Below are 19,664 nucleotides of genomic sequence, written 5' to 3'. Positions count from 1 at the left end.
AGTAAAAATAATAAAATCCTCATGTTGCATAGATAATGAAGATAGTACGAGTAACTTGTCAGCAGGCAAAAAGCAAGAACTTAAGGTTTAGAGCTCCAATCTTTCACTCATTTCTTATTGCTGGAATTTCATATTCTTGTTGGATAGCTGGGAGGTGACAGAGATGGTATTTTCTTGGACTTACCCTGCTCAGCCTTAGGAGTCAACCCACTCCTGACTGGTAGATCAGCAGTTTTTGTCTTCTTACCATATTACGGTGTAAGGTTTTTTGAGCATCTGTATAAATCATTGAAGTTTCAGTGGTCCCAATGTTGAGGTGTCTTCTGATCTTGATTTTCCTTATTCTCTTTATTGCCTTCCTCTCTAGGCTGTACTTGGGAAGATGGCCACTACTGAATTGTGGTCTATAACCCTGATACATACGCTGCCACTGGTCTACCTCCTTCCCCCACCTTGGTTGTCTGCACCCACCATCACTTCTTCCTTCACAGGAGGATTGCAATACTGTAGTCAATGCCCAAAGGCTCTCCACAAGTATTAAGGTGGGAACCTTCACCTGGGATGCAGCCAGTATTGTCAGGCCTGATCTTCTCTCTCTGCTCCCTCTTTCTCTTCCTTACTCTCACTGTTCTGGTAATTCTTCTAGCAATTGCACAGATAACCAATACAATGTGGATAGTCTATAGTAGTTACCATATGCTGCTTATTTACTTCCTTGAATTGGAACTCCATCGTGACCTCTAACGTGTGCTGCCTCCACAGCTTTTCTCCTTTTACAGTAGTCTGTCCATCTCCAACACTGGGATGGTATTTCCTGGGGCAATTCTCTGTGGCAGGTTGGTGTACATCTTCCGGAATGTCATTCCTAATGATGAAAGCATCCATATCATTCACTTACACGGAAACATTTTACTGCTCCCAACATGCTCTTTGTGATGACCTTCTTGTCCCCTCCTGCAGCAGGAGCTGCCTTGCCATGTGAGGCCATCCAGGCCACAGCACCCAACACTACTCTCCATGGTACTAGTCTTGGTATCTGCAGCACTGGAGGGGGGGGGGTGCTGAAATGGTGTCTGTGGAAGGTGGTTGTGGATAGTGACTTGGGCAATGGTGACAATGGAGCTGCCCAGCCTCTCTGGGATCCGCCTTCCGTTCCTACTACCAATCCCCAAAAACTTAGCTACTAAAAGTCTGCTGCTTATCAGAAGCCTTACCTAGAACATAAACAGCCAATTAACACATACTTTGTATGTTATGTGTATTACAGTGAAAAATACCATGAACCATGGGAAGTAAATTTTTACTGTGATAGGTGGATTACCCACTCACACAGAGATGATGAGCAATAAACAACATTTTAGGTAGCCTCATTCAGCTCCGAAGTTTACCAAATACCAATAGGAAGTGATTAGGAAATTATGACAGTAGCACAGTATGTTCTGTAGTTAACTTTATGCAGTTATTATTTAATTGTGCAATTTTACATTTGTTTACATTTGTCTTGACTGCAAATGATACTATGTGAGGTCTGTGTGTTAAGTTCTGATAAATTGAAAATTTTATTATAGATATGTGGTAATAAATGATTAAAATAGATAATTACTGCATATATTTAATACATTCAAGACACACACTGAACTTTTTCTTAATTTTTTTTTTTGATATTTCTAGGCTCTTATTCAGTTTATCTATGAGGTTTTTTTTAGTTATGGCAAATCTCAAAAAAGTTAAAATAAAAATCTACTTATAAATGGACCTGTACAGTTCAGACCCATGTTGTTCAAGGGTCAAATGTATATTTCAAATTCACCATCGTGTTCATTTTTTAAAATATGAGGTTGCCAAAGATATCTCCGCAGATGACCTGAGATGCTAGACATGGGATCAGGTCTGCAAGGACAGTGCTTATATTTGGTAGTGTTTGTTTCCTGTTAGATGTGAAAATATCTCACTTGGTTTAAAAAAATCTGCTAAGAGACTCAAAATAGTACTAAGGTGAAAAATAATAGCAAGGGAAATTAAAGAAAACGGTCTACCTCTACATATGGCAGTGGTTATTAAAAGTAGAACATAATGGTATTTCAGCTCCTATCAAAAATCTTTCTTAGACAAGATCAAGAATCTTATTTTAATAATGATCACTTGTTTATTGATTAACAGGAGACTTTATTAAAATTAAAAACTACTGTCCATATTTTGCTTCTATAAATGTACAAATTTGAAGTCTTAAGTCTCTCCAAGTGATCTGCAGCAGGAGCTCTTCACCAAAAATATATTTTCTACACAGAAGGAATTCACCATAATAACTTAGGTTCTTTAACAGATGTAACATATCAGTTTGACCTATGAACTGAATCTGACCAAGATTTGAAGCAAAACTCATGCTTACTAAACTCACAAAATGTATGTTATATTCACATTAACCACCTATCCAACTAAGTAACCTGTCAACAGACAAAAGTCCAAGTGTATCATGCCACTTGTATAGTCTACACTTGTATAATTATCATACTGCTTAATGTGAAATAAAAATCATGTTATCAATTATCAAATAATGAGAGAAAAATTAGAAAGTAATTGTCATTGTTATGTACATTATTATGTACAAAACCATAGAGGGTATACACCATCTTTAACATCAGGAATATCTGTATATTTCTAACCACTTGAATGTTCAGATAGTAAGGTAATATAAAAAATTAATAAGCAGCCACTAGGAGAGGTTACTTAGTGTGATACAAGCAAGGTTAAAATTGGAAATGAAAAATGTAGGTAATAAATAAATGCTTCAAATAGGTTTTGTTCATAACACAAACTTAAAATATTCTGGATAGGAAAGGTTAGAAATAATCAAATTTAGTTGATGTCATGAAGACCCTAAACTGTAAGTATATAAAATAACAAACAAAAAGAATATTAGGTAATATTCCAATATATATTTAGTTTTTGGCGGACATAACATCTTTATTTGTATGTGGTGCTGAGGATCAAACCCGGGCCGCACGCATGCCAGGCGAGCACGCTACCGCTTGAGCCACATCCCCAGCCCCTGATTCTTATTTTAATTGAAACCCAAAACAAATTAATCCTCAACAAGTTTAATAGATACTCTGTCACAGTATTACTGATTGGATTACATTCTATAGATTATGGCTACATTGATGGAAAAAGGGTTTAACAAAATGAGTTTATGAGAAATTATCAGTATCTTTTTTATTTGATCTTATAAATATTTTCCCACATTTTTAATGTTGGGATTTGTTGTTACACATTCATACATGCATACAATATAACAACATAATTTGGCCAATATCATTACCCAGTATTTCCCTTTTCCCTCCCCACTGCTCCTTTTCTCTGCATCCCTTTCCTCTATTGATCTCCCTTCCATTTTCATGAGACCCATCTACACATCTTTTTTTTTAATTTATTTATTTATTCCAACTTGTTATACATGACAGCAGAATGCACAATTTTTCATGTCTCTGGTTGTACACAAATTAGAGTCACAACATTCATGTCTTCATACATATTCTTAGGGTAATGATGTCCTTCTCATTCCACCGTCTTTCTTACCCCCATACTCTCTCCCCCAATATATTATATATGACTTCTAAAAACTTTTCTTAGAAGTTGGGAAAAGAAGTAAAAAAAAAACTAATGAATTAATTTTTTAAATAGTTAAAGTTTAAATTTAAAATGAAAGTATGATAAGAAATAAATGATGCACATAAACAAGAAAAATATAATAATTTCATATTAATAATTTGATCTTTTTGTCTAAGAAAAATATTAAATTTTATTCAGAATTTTCAGTGTACTCTGAGATTATTTTTTTAATTTGGAACAATTACTTACATGGTAACCTAAAAATTTTAAAATAAGCACACTCAGTCATCTGGATTCTGCTGCCAGGACCCTGCACATCCATCTGCAATGCCCCCTTTCTTCTGATCTCTCCAAGCTCCTCATCCCTTCACCCTTTGCCCAACTACAGCAATGTCTTCTGGGATTATATTGTCTTCTTTATTTACCAAAAGGGATCTAATGAAACATGACTAGACATGGTGTCTCATTAGATAGACATTAGATAGAAAATAAAACTGAAGATGAAAATAAAAGATACATTAAGGGGAGAAGGTACCTGAAATGTTAAGCTCCAGTTATGCAGCAAACAGCATGAACCAAAGGTCCACATCCTTCCTCCAACCATTAATCTGAGTGACTCTTAGCAGGTGGTTCAACCTCATTTCAGTGAGTGAAAAATTGGGAATTAAACTGTTTCACCTCCAAGAGCCAAAGCCTATTGGATCTATTGGTTCTAACAAAAAGTGAACTAAAAGGGATCAATTAAAGACCTACAAAAATTTACTGTGATTTTTCCCTTTTTTGAGCTTATATCAATTATTTGTTTTTTAACTATTTTTAATTTTAAAAAGAAATACCTACACGGGGCAAAAACATTGAATCCATAAAAATGGCCTCCTTTATAGACCATAGAGTCAGTTATCCTCTACAAATAGTAGGTTTTGGTGTTCTTCCACACATCTTTGAAGCTTTATGAAAAGTACTACCTACAAGATTATAAAACTTATTTTTATACTCTTTCATGCTAGTACACAAAGATTTAACTCATTCTTTCTAATATTAGTTTTCCAACATTTAATTCATTCTAAGTAATTCTTACATAGTAATTCAATTTTATGCAGCCATAAAAAGTATTATCCCAGTGTATTAATGAAATATGTCATCGGTCTTATGATTTATTTTTGCCTTCAGCACAAATCAGGAAAAATTCCCCAAGCTTCCACAGTGAAGTACAAAATAACATAAAAGTGGCAACCACTAACAAATGATATTGAATATTTAATATTTTTTCAGTAGTTTGTGATAAAACCCCAGCCCCAAAATTATAAGTTTTTTAAAATTTATTTCTGTATCTTTAGTTATATTAGGTTTCCTCAAAATACATAATACTTATGTAAGTCCTCAAAAGAGCAAAAGTATTTCAGTAATTTGAAAAAATTAAAGTATTTGCTAAATGTTAATGAATCTAGGAAGTTACTAGGAAAATATTCTAAAGGGTTATAGAAAGGTTGGAAAGAAAAATTATGTAATTAAAGGTGCACTAAATAAGATTTGTTATGGTTTGGATGTGAGGTGTCCTCCAAAAGCTCACGTGTGAGACAATGCAAGAAGGTTCAGAGGAGAAATGATTGGGTTGTGAGAATTTGACCCAATTGGTGAATTAATCCCCTGATAGGGATTAACTGGTTATTGAAGTGGTAGGGTGTGGCAGGAGAAGGTGGGAATTGGCCATGGCTTTGGGGTATATATTTGTATCTGGCAAGTGGAGACCTCTCTGCTTCCTAATCAACATGTGAGCTGCTTGCTTCTGCCATACTCTTCTGCCATGATGCTCTGGCCTTATGTAGATTAAGATCTCTGAAACCATGACCCCTCAATAAACTTTTCTTTCCCTAAAGTTGTTCTGGTCAGATCCTTTTGTCACAGCAGCAAAAATGCTGTCTAAAATAAGATTCAATAATGAAACTAGAGATCTTTAAGGCTGGCAGAGAAAGACAAATACCACATGATCTCACTCATGTGGGATCTTAAAAAGTTGATCTTATTTGTAGGAACTGAGAGCTGAATGGTGGTTCCTAGAGGCTGGGGAGAGTGGAGGTAGTAGGAGAAGACCTTCAATAAGAAGTAAGTTGTAGTTTGATAGAAGAGGTTCTGGAGTGCTACTGTACAATAGGGTAACTATAGATAACAGTAATGCACTGTGCATTTCAAAAAGTTAGAAGAAAGAATTTTTAAGGTTTTCATTAGAAAGAAATAAAAAAAATGTTTTAGGGAGATACATATGTTTAACCTGATTTAAACACTGCACAATGCATGCATGTATCAAAACATAAGTTTACTCCATTAATATGTACAAATTTAATGTTTGTGTGATTCAGTTTAAAATAAATTTAATTAAAAATAGATAAATAAAATTCAAAACCCCAAGGGTATTTGGTTATTATTTACTCCTTCAGTCAGATTTGTATGTGCATTTAGCCAAAGGTGCACATTTAATGTTGATTCTAATAGTGCAGGTATCAGTTACATGCAGTACTGAGTCTTGGCAGTGGATTAAGGTCTACATGTAACTCATAAGAATCAAATGCATATAAAATTATGATGTATATCAAAAAAAATTAAAACCTAAGGCAAGAATTCATGTAAATTTGAAATGATTCTAAGTGAAATCCTTTTTATAGCAAATTAAATTGTACTTCTGAAATTGATCAGGATTTATGATGCACCTATGCTATGCACTGTTACACATCTCATTTAATTCCATCAAAAGATATATAAAGGGGTTTTTATTATTGCTATTCATGTTTTGCTATATTTGTTATTGTTATTATTATTCAATGGTTGCCTTAGTGCCTAGTACTCTATAAGTATATATCAAAGAAAAAACATGAATACACACATGCATTACTGTTTTGCAAATGAAGAAACAGGCTGAAAGTGATTAAACCAAGGAAAATATTAGCAATTACAGGTTTAAAAAAATAATAGGACCCTATCTCTTCTTCAGCATAATTTTCAGAGAATACCATACTTTTCATAATATTTACCCTCTTCATAATGTTCACATTCATTTACAACATTATATTCATTTCTGCTGCTTTTAATATGGTCCATGTTCTCAAAATCATTCAGCCAACACATTAAGTCAACCAAAAATTCAAGAATTTTACCAGTATTTGTTAAAGACTCAAAGATGACACTCTAGATAAGGTTGAAAAAAATCCACAAATAAACATGAAAAATCTACAATAAAGTTTAAATAAATTTTCAAGTATTTACTAGCTTGATGTCCACACATAAAGACAATGGAAGCAAGCTCTCTGTGAACTACATTAACAAGATAAATTATGGAAGATATTCTGTTACTAGGAATGTTAAGTTCAGAACATAATAAAGACAAGACATAAATAGAAAATCAGAAATGTAATTGTAAACATTTAGATTCATATCCCCAATGTAAGCAATGATCAAGTGAAATCATTAATAGTCAAGACTGATTAAATTAGGAAATAAAAATAAATAACATAATCAAGAAAAATACTTTCCCAAATGGTATGATTAAATCAAGAAAAATAAAGCTTTACTGAAACGATATAATTACAAAAGTCTAAATTAATATTGAAAATTTGTTTTTGTTTTGAGTAACGTTATCAATATTGGTCATTATGTAATATAAAGGTAGCAAGGCATAATAATGGTTAAAAAATGTTCAATGTATATTTTGTTGTAAGGTATTATACTTTGATTACTCACACAACACAACAATGGAGGAATTATTATTCCCAGATCACAAATGAGGTAACTGAGTTGAGCTATAATCATGAAAGCAGGATTCTAGTGCAAGCCCTTTCAGTTATGAGCTCTGTGGCCCTGGGGAAATCACAACCACTCTGAGCCTCAGTAACTTCACCTATAATATAGAGATGATATTTGCCCTGCTGACCCTTCACAGTTGTTTTGGGATGGCAATTAGATAACATAAAACTTCCATGAACTGAAAAGTACTTCAGAAATAAAGGAGTTTTTATTACAGTTTCAAAAGTCATGCTGACAGAACTAACATGAGCAGCAGCAGAGTGGATGAGAGCTCAGCCCTTGGTCCACACTAAGTGTGCATCTTGGTAATGTCACTGTCTACTTATATAAGCAAAGGAGAGTTGCTCCAACTCTCTTTATACCTCAGTTTCCATGTTGGTAAAACAGGAATAATGATAGTGCCTATTACACGGAATCACTGTATTAAATGAGGCAACACATAAATAAATCTTAGAACATACTGGCTGTTATGGTTTAGATACAAAGTGTCCCTCAAAAGGTTATGTATGAGACAATGCAAGAACCTTGAGAGGTGAATGACAGCCTTAACCCAATCAGTGAATTAGTGAATAAATCCCCCTGATGAGGATTAACTGAGTGGTAACTGAAGGCAGGTAGGGTGTGGCTGGAGGAGATGGGTCATTGGGGCATGCTTTTGAGGAATATATTTTGTATCTGGTGAGTAGAGTCTCTCTCCTCATGATCACCATGTGAGCCACTGCCCTCACCATACTCTTCTGTCATGATGTTCTGCCTCACCTTAAGCTTTGGCTGTCTATGGACTAAGACCTCTCAGTTGAGCCCCCAAATAAAGTTTTCATCTAATTGTTCTTGTCTGATATTTTGGTCACAGCAGCAAAAAGCTGACTAAAACCCTGACCATATTATCTTTGTTCTATACAAATAACTAGATTCTGTATATCACCAAGTTTCACAGGTGATTAAATAATTTGTGTATTTAATTTTGTTCATATCAACAAACATTTATTGAAAATAAACACTTTAAAAAATTCTACACTCGACACTTTAGGAGATACAAAGATGAATAAGATAGAATCTCTGCACTCTGAGGACTCATAGCCTGCTGAGAGAAACAGCATGTAACTAATAATAAAAGACAGGGTATGATATATGGGAGTCTCAAAAATCCCTACTATATTTCTGATAGAAAACCAATATTTTCTTGTGTTCAGTTATTTGAGTTGGCCCAGCCCCTTAGTCTATAATAACTGAAGGATAATATATATGAAATTATATTCACAATTGATAAGCACAATAAAAATTCATTTTCATGTTTTGGATCCTGTGTTACTATATGAAATTAAGATGTAGCTTTGCTATTGAGAGTTGTGGTCACTGGGCTGCTCTCTGGCAATTAATGTAGCTGGCCCCTGGACTTGGAATTGTTTTTTTACAGACTGCGGATATACATGTACTGATCTTTTCATGTTTTCTTATTACTATTGCTACACATATTAAAGAAAGGTGCCTAGGCTTGGAAATCATTCTTTAAGCATGGAACCAATCAAAGGTCAAAGACATGTAAAGAGATTAAACCTGAAACCTCATCTCTCTAGTTTGCTACTATGTAATCAATCTGTTGAATTCCCACCATACTTAGAGGGTTGCTCTTTCTCATTTTCCTGTGCAAGGTCAACAAGTATTTACTCTAGATCCATGAAGCTCAGATTGTATACTAAGCTCTTCATCAAAAATTCAATAAAATCATCAATAGTACCACTTAAATACCATCCCATTTACACAGTAAAACTAACTCTTTTTATCTTTGTTGGAATACTTCATCGGTAGCTTCTATTTGGAACAAAATTTAAGCAGCTTGCCTAGACTTTTGCAATAACTTCTTAATTGGTCTCAGTCCTGCAGTCTCTTAGTTTCAAATCTATTCTGGAAAAATTCTTATAGGGCTCATCGGTTGTCAAAGTACTTCCATTATGTTATCATTCAGTTACCAAGGGGCTGAAGTCAGGCTCAACTAAATGAAAGCAAGAAAATATTTATTCATACCTGAAATATAGTAGAAATTTCTCTCTGATCCTCCCATATATCATACTCTGACTTTATCATTACTCATGTGTTCATTTCTCTTGGGAGACTATGAGTCTTGGGAGTGCAAAAATTCTGTCCTGTTCATCTTTGCATTCTCCTAATGTGCAAGTATATTACAGTGTGCAGGTATATTACAACACAGATCAGCAACTTTCAGTGGTCCCTGATTACTAGTTTACTGAAAAAAAAATCTAACTCCACAATGTCTCTCATGTACTTAAATTTCAATCTTATCTCCTAATATTCTCCCAAATATAGCCTATGCTTAAGTTAATACCAAACCAGAGAGAAAAAGAGAAAGAAACAATTTGGTTTCCTCTCTACTTTATATTACTAAGCTGTGAGTAAAGTCTGGTCCAAAAGTTATTTACTTATAATATATATTAATACTTAATATAATGTAATATTTAATATATTTAATATTGTCCATGGACTTAGAATTATTTTTCCAAGGGAACAAATAGATATATGTGCTGATCCTTTCACACTCTAATTATTATTGCTGCTCAGATGAAAGGTTCCTATGCTTGGGAATCAGATAAAAGTATTAAATCAATCAAAGATTAAAGACATGTAGAGAGATTAAACATGAAGCCTTATTTTATATATGTGTGTATATACATATGCATATGTATAAATAAGGTTAATATTCCCGATTCTGGAATAAGTAAACTGTTTTCTATACCCTAAGGCTATTCTGCAACATCCTACATGCAAGTTTTTATTATTATCAAACTAGAATGTAAGTTTCTTCTCAGATCACTGCTTCTCAATGTTCATCTTAAATAATCTCTTACATGAAGCTTTTCCTGATTTATTGCATCTATAAGCAGTTCCGTGACATTTTGCTTATATCTCTATTTTAATACTTACTAGTCTACCTTATTTAGGCATCTGTATGCCTTTTATACCTACTAAAAGTATAATTAATTTAAAAGCAGAACTGTCCAAACCATTTCAAGAAATTCTCTGATCTACTAAGGCTATATATATATAGATAGGTAGTTCATTTTTTTTTATCAGGCATTACACTATTCTGTTCTATTTAGTTCCTAGGGCTGTTCCTATAATTCCAAATTGGAGTTAGTTAGCAGTGCCTTTACATAATTAACATACCACGTTAAGATCTTTACCTGTCAAAAGATATTGGTCAACACACAGACAAAACTGATGTGTTTTGCTTCTAAAGTAAACCTGTTAACAACACTAAATGCCAGAAAGCCTACTTGGTTTCACTGGGTCACTTAAAGTTGGAAGTTTCTAATTATGAGCACAGCAGCATATAGTAACTTACTTATATGCACTGTTGTTGCCCTAAATAGAGAAATAATGGTAATAGGCAGGGTGAAATGAACTGTGCCAGTATCATAGAAAACAGTACTCTTGCGCACTTCTATTGGATGAGGAGGGGGCACTCACGGTCCCTTGCACAAGTATCAGAAATGTTGTTCCTGGAATACCCCATCCAGTAGTGCTGCACTGCCTGAGGAAAAAGGGAGCTTACTTAATCGAAGTTGATTCTGACTCACATTCCTCATTCATGACCACAGGAAAGAAGGCACCTGAAGCGAAAGAGTGGCTGTCCACACACTTCTTACACCAGCTCCTAATGAAACTGACCTCCCTGATGCTCTAATTTCTTTATCACACCAAGTCACCATACACCTGTATACCTCCAACCTAGAGACAACCAGGAAATAACACTGATGTTTTGAGGTATTCTGATGGAATACTTTTATTGTATGCATGATGGAAGTATACAATAAAAATTTACAAACCTACTTCAAAGGAATATAATTTTTTAAAGTTCATAAATATATCTATAACCTCCACAAATAAAAACAAAATCTACCCATCTTTATATTATTGCAACAATTTTCTTCATTATTCCCCTTCTCCCTCTTTACCACCTCTCCTGCAAAGTGTCAAAAGCCTTTAGTATCAGTAGTGATGGGTCTTTGAATCCTCATTCCTGTACAGATATATTTGTCTGCTCAGGAACTTTTCATATCAAATGAATTATGAAAATTTTAAATTATATTTTAAGAACATGCTATATATTGTATGTTTATAAACCCAGGAAAAGGTTTCCAATGTTTGTAAAAGAGGATAGCATAATAAAAGAGAGGACCTATATATGGTAAGCTGCATCTATATCTAGATCAAAACTTATTGTGACTGCAGGAGCTGGAACTGGAGAAGTGTACTGACTCACATTAGGCAAATTAAAGTTTTCTAGGAACTCATGGGGGGAAAAAATTCTAACATTTTTCTAACATCTTAAATTGCAATGTCATTTCTATACACTCCTACTTCCCTTCTAGTCTAAATATGTTAATTTTGATTTTTGAGTACAACTGAGAAATGTATAATATCAATCTAGTCAGATGTTTCTTAAAAACATAGCAGAGTCAGGTACAATGGCCTGTGCCTATAATACCCTGTAATCCCAGTGTCTCAGTAGGGTGAGGCAGGAGAATCATAAATTAAAATCCACCCTCCAAATTAGCAAGAACCTAAGCAACTTAGTGAGCCCCTGCCTCTAAATAAAATATTAAAAAAGGGCTGGGGATGTGACTCAGTGGTTATGCACCCTAGGTTCAATCCCAGTACCAAAACATAAACAAAAATAACAACAACAACAACAAAATTATGGCAGATAATTGATCAGTTTCAGGCCTAAATTTGGTGATGTATTCAACCATTTGCAGAAAGAACAGCTCCTCTGGCTCCTCCAAAATCTTTCCCTAAATTAAAGAATGCATGCTTAAACCTCCTTTTCAAAAGAAAGCAGAGAAAACTTAAACTCAGAAGATCTCATAGTCAAGAAATGAGGATGATTTAAAGATTTAGGTGATTTAATAAAAAGTAAGACCATTTATTCTGCCTTGTTCTGTCCCATTAAAGCAACCTTGGTCAAATCATTAAATTTAATGCTTAGTTCTACTTCTGTAGAGATTATAATATTTGCTACACAGATTAAAATCAGAGTACATAAATAAAATATGAAAAGTCATTTTTAAGTTGTAAGGAGTTATACAAATGAAAAAAAAAATCCCTCACTGAAACTTGCAGTTCTCATTTGTCATTCCTCCTTTGATTTTTTGTTTCAGCTCTAAAATAATTATAATTGATGATAAATTTGATTTTTCCCTTCTTTTGCTTCTGAAAGCACTCTTCTGGATGCTTCATTTCTGAAATAAAACATGTTAAAAGTGAGTTGCAAATAAGCATTGTTCATTCCTTTTTTCTTTTCACTTACAAAATTTTGCTTCCTTTAAGCATTTGCTTCATATCCTGAATTGTAAAGTTATTTCAGTTTGGACTCTAATCTATACAATGAAACCTACATGACTGCCTTCATCCATAACTCTAAGATATGACCTAGATGAATATCACTGGTGTTTTTCCTCAGTAAACTCAACACACCACACAATGTAACTAAGACTAGTGTTATGGTTTAGATATGAAGTCTCCCCCAAAAGCTCATATGTGAGACAATGCAAGAATTTTTAAAGGTGAAATGAGTGAGTTATAAAATCTTTCACCTAATCAGCACATCAATCCACTTGAATGGATTAACTAGGTGGTAAATGTAGCCAGGGAGGGTTTGGTTGGAAGAGTTGGGTAACTTGGGTATGCCTTTGGGATTTATAGTTTTTCCCTTGTGAGCAAGAGCACTGTCTCTCTTTTTTTCTCTCTCTTCTTTTCTGATGGTCATGGCCTAAGCTGCTTTCTTCTGCCACTCTTTCACCATGATGTTCTGCCTCTCCTTGTACCCAAAGCAATAAAGTTGGCCATCTATGGATTGAGATCTCCCAAAAACATTATCTCCAAAATAAATTTTTACTCCTCTGAAATTGTTCTTGTCAGATCTTTTGAAAGTAGCATGAAAATGCTGACTAAAACGTAAGTTTGGGGAGAATTGATATAGTCAAGTTGTACTTTATTTGCACATGCTCATAACTACTTGGCGAGTGATAAAAACATCATAACCATAAACCCCAAAATGGATTCATGAGTCTACAATTGATTAATTTATGTGATCTTAAACAGGATATCTATCTCTCAAATTTTGTATTTCTACTCTGTAGAACTGGGAAAATAATATTTTTCACATAATCACAGTGCTTTGTAGGAGGATATTTGTGAAAATATATTATTAGCTATAAATTATAAAATATTATAAATTATTATAAATTATAAAATATATTATTAGCTATAAATAAATTCTAGTCAATACATAGAAAGTATTGTTGGTACTGTAACAATAATAATTACTGATATTATTTTAAAAAAAACAAAGCTTTTTTGAGGCTGCATGTCTATGTACCTGGAGTTCTGGCTTCAAAGTGTGACCCTGAAATCCCCATTAGGTCAACACTAGAACCAGGACCTTGAATGACGATTAAGTCACAAACTGAGGGGCAAATACCAGAATGACTATCAGGCAAGCAGCTAAAGTTAGATGGTCAAATCCAAACAGGACAAAATGAGGAAGGCAGAACCAAGATTCACGATCAATTACTTTTCAAACTAAGGAAGATGAGATTTTTATTGAAGTTGATGGCAACTAAAGTGAACAGAAAGAAACAAAGATGGAAGAATTTCTTAAACTAGAAATCCTGGAGCTTATGCTAGCTATTTATGAGACCCTGCTACTGGCCTGGCATCCTGGGGATAGCATATAGGGAATGGCATATTGAGAATATCAGACCCCAGAATCAAAGACTTTTCAAGTTATTGACTTAGCTAGCTTAGGTTATCCAAGTTGGAATCAGGAAGTTGAGATGCAGAAATGTCTGGTTCAGAGACAAACCACTGTGTAGACCATTTGATCCTAAATTATTTTAAATTAGAGTTGAGCATTTTAATTGGATAATATTTTTAAATATAATAACATATAGGCATATTAGGCCCCAGTTGACATTGTGATACTATTTACTTTTGTTCTAGCTTGTTCATAGATGGCATATACGAATCCCATTCTCTTATATGCTTATAGTATTTCTAGTGGTTGAATAAGAATCAGTAGAAGTATTGTTATTTATAAGAAGAAAATACATACTGTTTATTTTACTGTAGCATGAAATAAGAAAAAAAAGCAATAAAGCTAAAAATCCTATAACTGTTACCTCTAATTTTACCACCAGGATATTTACGTATCTTATTATCAATATTACTATTACTGGGCTGGTGGTATAATGTATACTTATTTATTTATTTATTTTTATGTGGTGGGGAGGATTGAACCCAGTGCCTCAAGCATGCCAGGCAAGTTCTCTACCACTGAGCCACAACCCCAGCCCCCAAAAAGATTAGTAATCCTCTCACTAAAAAATTGCCGCAGTCTGGCTGGGCACAAAATCACGAGCCACCACACAGCTTGTAGATTCAAACAGCAACTCTTTTTTCCCGAACTCACACCAGCCGTATACAAACACGTTCTGGGGAAATCCACGTTCTCTGCCCAAATCCACGTTCTCTGCCCAAATTCACTTCCACTGGGCTTCTATCTCCAAAATATATTGTCTGAATCCCGTGAGAACTCAAGGGGAACTCAGGCAGCAGGATACGCCCTATTCCCAGCAGGAATAATCTTAAACCTTAAACCTGGAACCTAAACTGGGAACGCCCTAAACACGATTATGTTAAACCGGGAACACCCTAATCCGCCCTGGTCCTTGAGCAAGGTCAACTACATTCAATGTCACTGCAAAATGTCAGCAACATGGGGTACGCTGGCAAGGAAATTGTCATACCTACTTGGCTAATGGCTCCCAGCATCTCCCCCCTTCTGATTAATTAAACAACAAGCAATGTGGCTTAAGGACCGTGCCTGGTAGGTTGTCCAATTCAACATATGGTTCTTACCCGTCATCGGAAAACTGACCTTTAGGCGTCAGCCTCCTGTCTTAGGTTGATACCACTGCAATTGGATCATACCCGTCACTGACTACCGGTCCAGCATACAGCCATTGGCCCCCAAATTTTAGACCATCACTAGCAGAAGGGAGGAGGATACAGAAATGCCACGACACCAAGCCAATTGACGGCTCCTTGGGAAAAATTGCATCACTGGTGACACCATCAGCAAAGATATGCCAGCACTACCACAATTAACATGGGGTGCGCTGGCAAGGAAATAAAAATTGCATCACTAGTGACACCATCAGCAAAGATATGCCAGCATTACCACAATTCGCTGCACCAAACGATAGTTACATAGTCCAGGCAAGTTCTGCAAGCAGTTCAAAGCGGAGGAATCTATCAATATGTCCATTTCCTCCCAAAATCCGTTTCCTCCCAAAGTAAGTTAACTCCTTGATTGAGCATTACTTGTTGAGTTATATTCATTGATGCATCAGTTTATACAGCTTACTATGATAGCTATCATAGAAGCTGTCTTCACCGGCACTGGGATGGAGATGGGAATTCTGGCAATGATGCTAAAAAGACATTATCCTGAAAAGAATTATTAAATATAAATATTAATATTAAATTAATATTAAATTAATATTAATTAATATTAAAATTGATTAATATTAAATTAAATTAAATTAATATTAAATATAAATATTAATATGGAATTATTACTATTAACAGTGTTATTAAGAATAAATACAGTTATTCTCTACAGAATACATATATGCATGTATATGCCTTTAATGTGCATGGTATTAATAAAATTTAAATCAATAAAGGGTTCCTATTATTTTTAATATAAAATTTCTAGTTTTTAAGTTTTTAAAACTTTAGAGCTGTCACAATTTTAAAAGATTTTTAAAATGTTAATTGAATAGTAACGCAGGAAAGTAAGCTAGCTATAAATATTAAGGAAAATTTTACTTTATAAACATATCTATATAAACTGATAACAGACAGTTAACTGGTTATTTGAACTGTATTTTCATCATTGTTGTCCTTGTGCATTTAGGCTTCTGTAACAAAAGTAGCATAAACTTACTATCAGGATACTTGGTGCTTAAATAACAAATGTTTATTACTGACAGTTCTGAAAGCTGGGCAGTCCAGGATCCAGATACTGGTAAATTTGGTATCTACAGAAGAGATGCCTCCTAGTTTGTACATAGTACATTTTGTGTGTCCTTAGGTGGTGGAAGGAGTGAGGGAGTTCTCTGTATTTCTCATAAAGACACCAGTCCCTTCCTGAGGCTTCCATTCCTCTGGCCTAATTACTTCCCAAAAACCTGACCTCCTAATACCATGGCATGGGGTTTAGGATTTTGGCATATGAAGCCATAGAGAGACACAAGCATTCAGTCCATTATAACTGAATTATTTATTTTTTTATAAAATACATATTGGATAAAAATCAGATTATTATATTTTTATTTTTTAATTATTTTTATTTTGTAATGTGAATGAATCAAAGGAAAATGGAGATAAAGCAGCCGTCAAGTTACACCTGCAAACCATCTAACCCATCTATCTCCAGACTTTTCAGTTATGTAAGTAGAAAAAAAAAATGCTCTCTCTCACCTTTAAATCAGTCTGAGTTAGCTCTTTTGTTATTGTACCTCAACAAATTAATGGACAGGAAAACTCAAGGAATTCCTAAGGTCATGGAGACTTCATTGATGTCCCTGATGCTTTCTCTTTCAACTCCCATAGACTGTTTATGTGACAACTTATATCATAGAATATAATGAATTACCTAATTCCTTTTTCCACTGAAAGACTGTTAAGCTCATCAAGCAGGGATTCCATATCCTATTCTTCTCATATATCTTTATCTTGAGTATATTAAGTACCAAAAACTGTTTCCCAATTACTAATTAATACACAGATGGAGGTAAATGCTCATTTACTAAAAGGATGAGAATTATATATCTCTGTTTATATAATTCCAGATCTCCAAATGTACCAAATCTCCTCTGATGATTTCATGTTTGTTAACCAACTTGACAACAAGTAAAAGTTGCAGTTTTATGTGGTTCCTTCTGAATCCACATCCTTAGACAGGGCATCCAGGAAATGTGACAGTACCCCAGCAGCCCAGCCAGAAATGCCTGACAGGTGCTGCCCCACTCTGCCCAGTCAGAGACCCTAAAAAGAAACAAGTACCTGAAGTGCATGGAGTGTCAGCGAAGCCCCAGGGTGCAGACACAGGGCCCACAGGAACCATAGCTGACTAATGCTGATGAGGTCAGGAAACCTCAACTTCAAACATCAGACTAAAACAGTAGAAAACCTTTTATTAAGAGTACGGAGTCAAAAGGTAGTCAAACTCAATGAAATGAAATTAATTCAAGTACTACCTCTGAATTTTAAAAAATTCATTTTCATTTTTTTTACCAGAATCAGTATGCCTTTTTTTTTTTCCATCCGTGCCTAACCCACATAGAGAGACAAAGAATTGTTTGTGATTTATTAATGAAGGGACACAGGAAAAGCACAGAAGGGAGCCATACATAGTCATGGTGTGCTTGCTCACCCGCACAGAGCTATTCGTTTTGGTGGCTGCTTTCTCCTCTTTGCTGTCAAAAAAGATTTAAATGTCTAAAGAGCACATCCTAAACATTCTTTCTTTATATCATGCCTGAATTTCTGGAGTGTAAACAAAACATATCATCCATCTTCCCCCCGACTCCCAGGAAATAAGAAATATCCTTGATAAGATGATAACCCCTCAAACTATAAGACATAATGGAGAAAACAGTTGTGGATGCCTACTATATTCCTCTCCCCAACCCCATAGACATAGTTGCTTTGAAAACATTCTCTCTGTCTTCAGGGATTTCACTCTATTGGGAATGCCTCTCCTTGGAATAAGGGGCTCACAGCATGCAAACTTTCCCCCACTTGATCCCTTCCTACTCCCAACACATCATACTTAAAATCACAAATCAAACCAAATGAGTTAATTTTAAATCATATTTATAGTGGATCAATCTTTAAAGTAATATTCTCTTTTACCTGAAGACTGGTAAAGAGGAAACCATCACCCTGGCTCAGCCTGGTCTCTTTTTGCATCTGTTAGTCTAGTAGTATCTTTCTAGTACTGTTTGAAGGAGATATTAACTGGTAGACACGTACACTGGATTAAATGTTATTGATGTCCAGGGAAGATCTGGTCAATGTTTTCCCAAAGAACACTCTACAAATATTTCCACATGAATGAAAACACAAGCCCAATGGAATCTTTAGATATGCAACTTAATATGTTCCACCAGAAGAATCTGAAGGGCATTAAGTAAGGTCAGCTGCAGCTCACCTGTGAACACAATTGCCTTTCTTTCATTATTGTCGTTGGACTGATAGACACTTTCCAAAAGCCACTATAAAGAAGGGAAGAAAGTCCTATTGAAGAGATGAAAGAAAAACAAGGCTAGTATTTATGAAGCCTCAATATTTAAAGACATTTACTAAAATGTGATGCTTAATTACTTAAATCCAATATTCAGTAAATTCAAAAGTTCTAATCTAATTTTGGAGCAAAGAAGAAGAAGGAGGAGGAGGAGGAGGAGAAGAAAAACCAAAATGTCCAGTTCTCTTTCCCAATATTTCAGAGTGATAATGATATGAAGGCAAAATAATTCATTATTAATATTTTATGTGTCATTAATCCTGATTTCCTGTTTTGTGGGAGAGGTATTAAATTTTGAGCATCTGAGTCATGCCTCTTTTTCTCCTAAGAGTTTATGAGGTAGCATTTATTTTTGAAAAACTACAGGCCATTCTAACTGCTAATACAAAAAAAAATTTTCTCCAAGATAAATACAAAACAAAACAATAACAACAACAAACTTTCCCTTCCCTTAAAGCTACAAAGAAAAACAAATATTTGTCAGGCATTACAAAACACAAGTGACACCAGCTCAGTGGGCAGTGGGTTCTATAGCTCATGTAGGTTAATAGGATGTATAGGTTTTATTTATTGCATGCATCCACATAGCAAGGTGGTGCCCCATTGGCATAGCAGCAAGGAAATCAGAGGATGAATAGCATGTGTGTATGTATTCCCAGCTAGAAATCAATATATTTATAAACTATGTTGCAATTTCTCATTGCACCTGCCAGGAAATATCTTTTATCCTGTAAATCCATTTAAATGAGGTCTGTACCACTTTCAGACAAGCAGCTGTAGTCAGATCAGCACACTCTGATTTGAAGTTCTCTCTCTCTCTCTCTCTCTCTCTCTCTCTCTCTCTCTCTCCTCTCTCTCCGCT

General features: G+C 34.8%; 1 pseudogene; it reads right to left on the bottom strand.

Annotated features, from left to right (window-relative positions):
• Positions 1–296: 296 nt before the first annotated feature.
• Positions 297–19,664, bottom strand: part of LOC125615906 — a 139,932-nt pseudogene continuing 120,564 nt past the window's right edge.

This window comes from Marmota marmota, unplaced genomic scaffold, assembly GCF_001458135.2.
Source record: "Marmota marmota marmota unplaced genomic scaffold, marMar, whole genome shotgun sequence".
Classification (NCBI taxonomy): domain Eukaryota; kingdom Metazoa; phylum Chordata; class Mammalia; order Rodentia; family Sciuridae; genus Marmota; species Marmota marmota.
The sequence above is the reverse complement of the archived record's forward strand: the minus strand, read 5'-3'. Positions and strand labels throughout refer to the sequence as shown.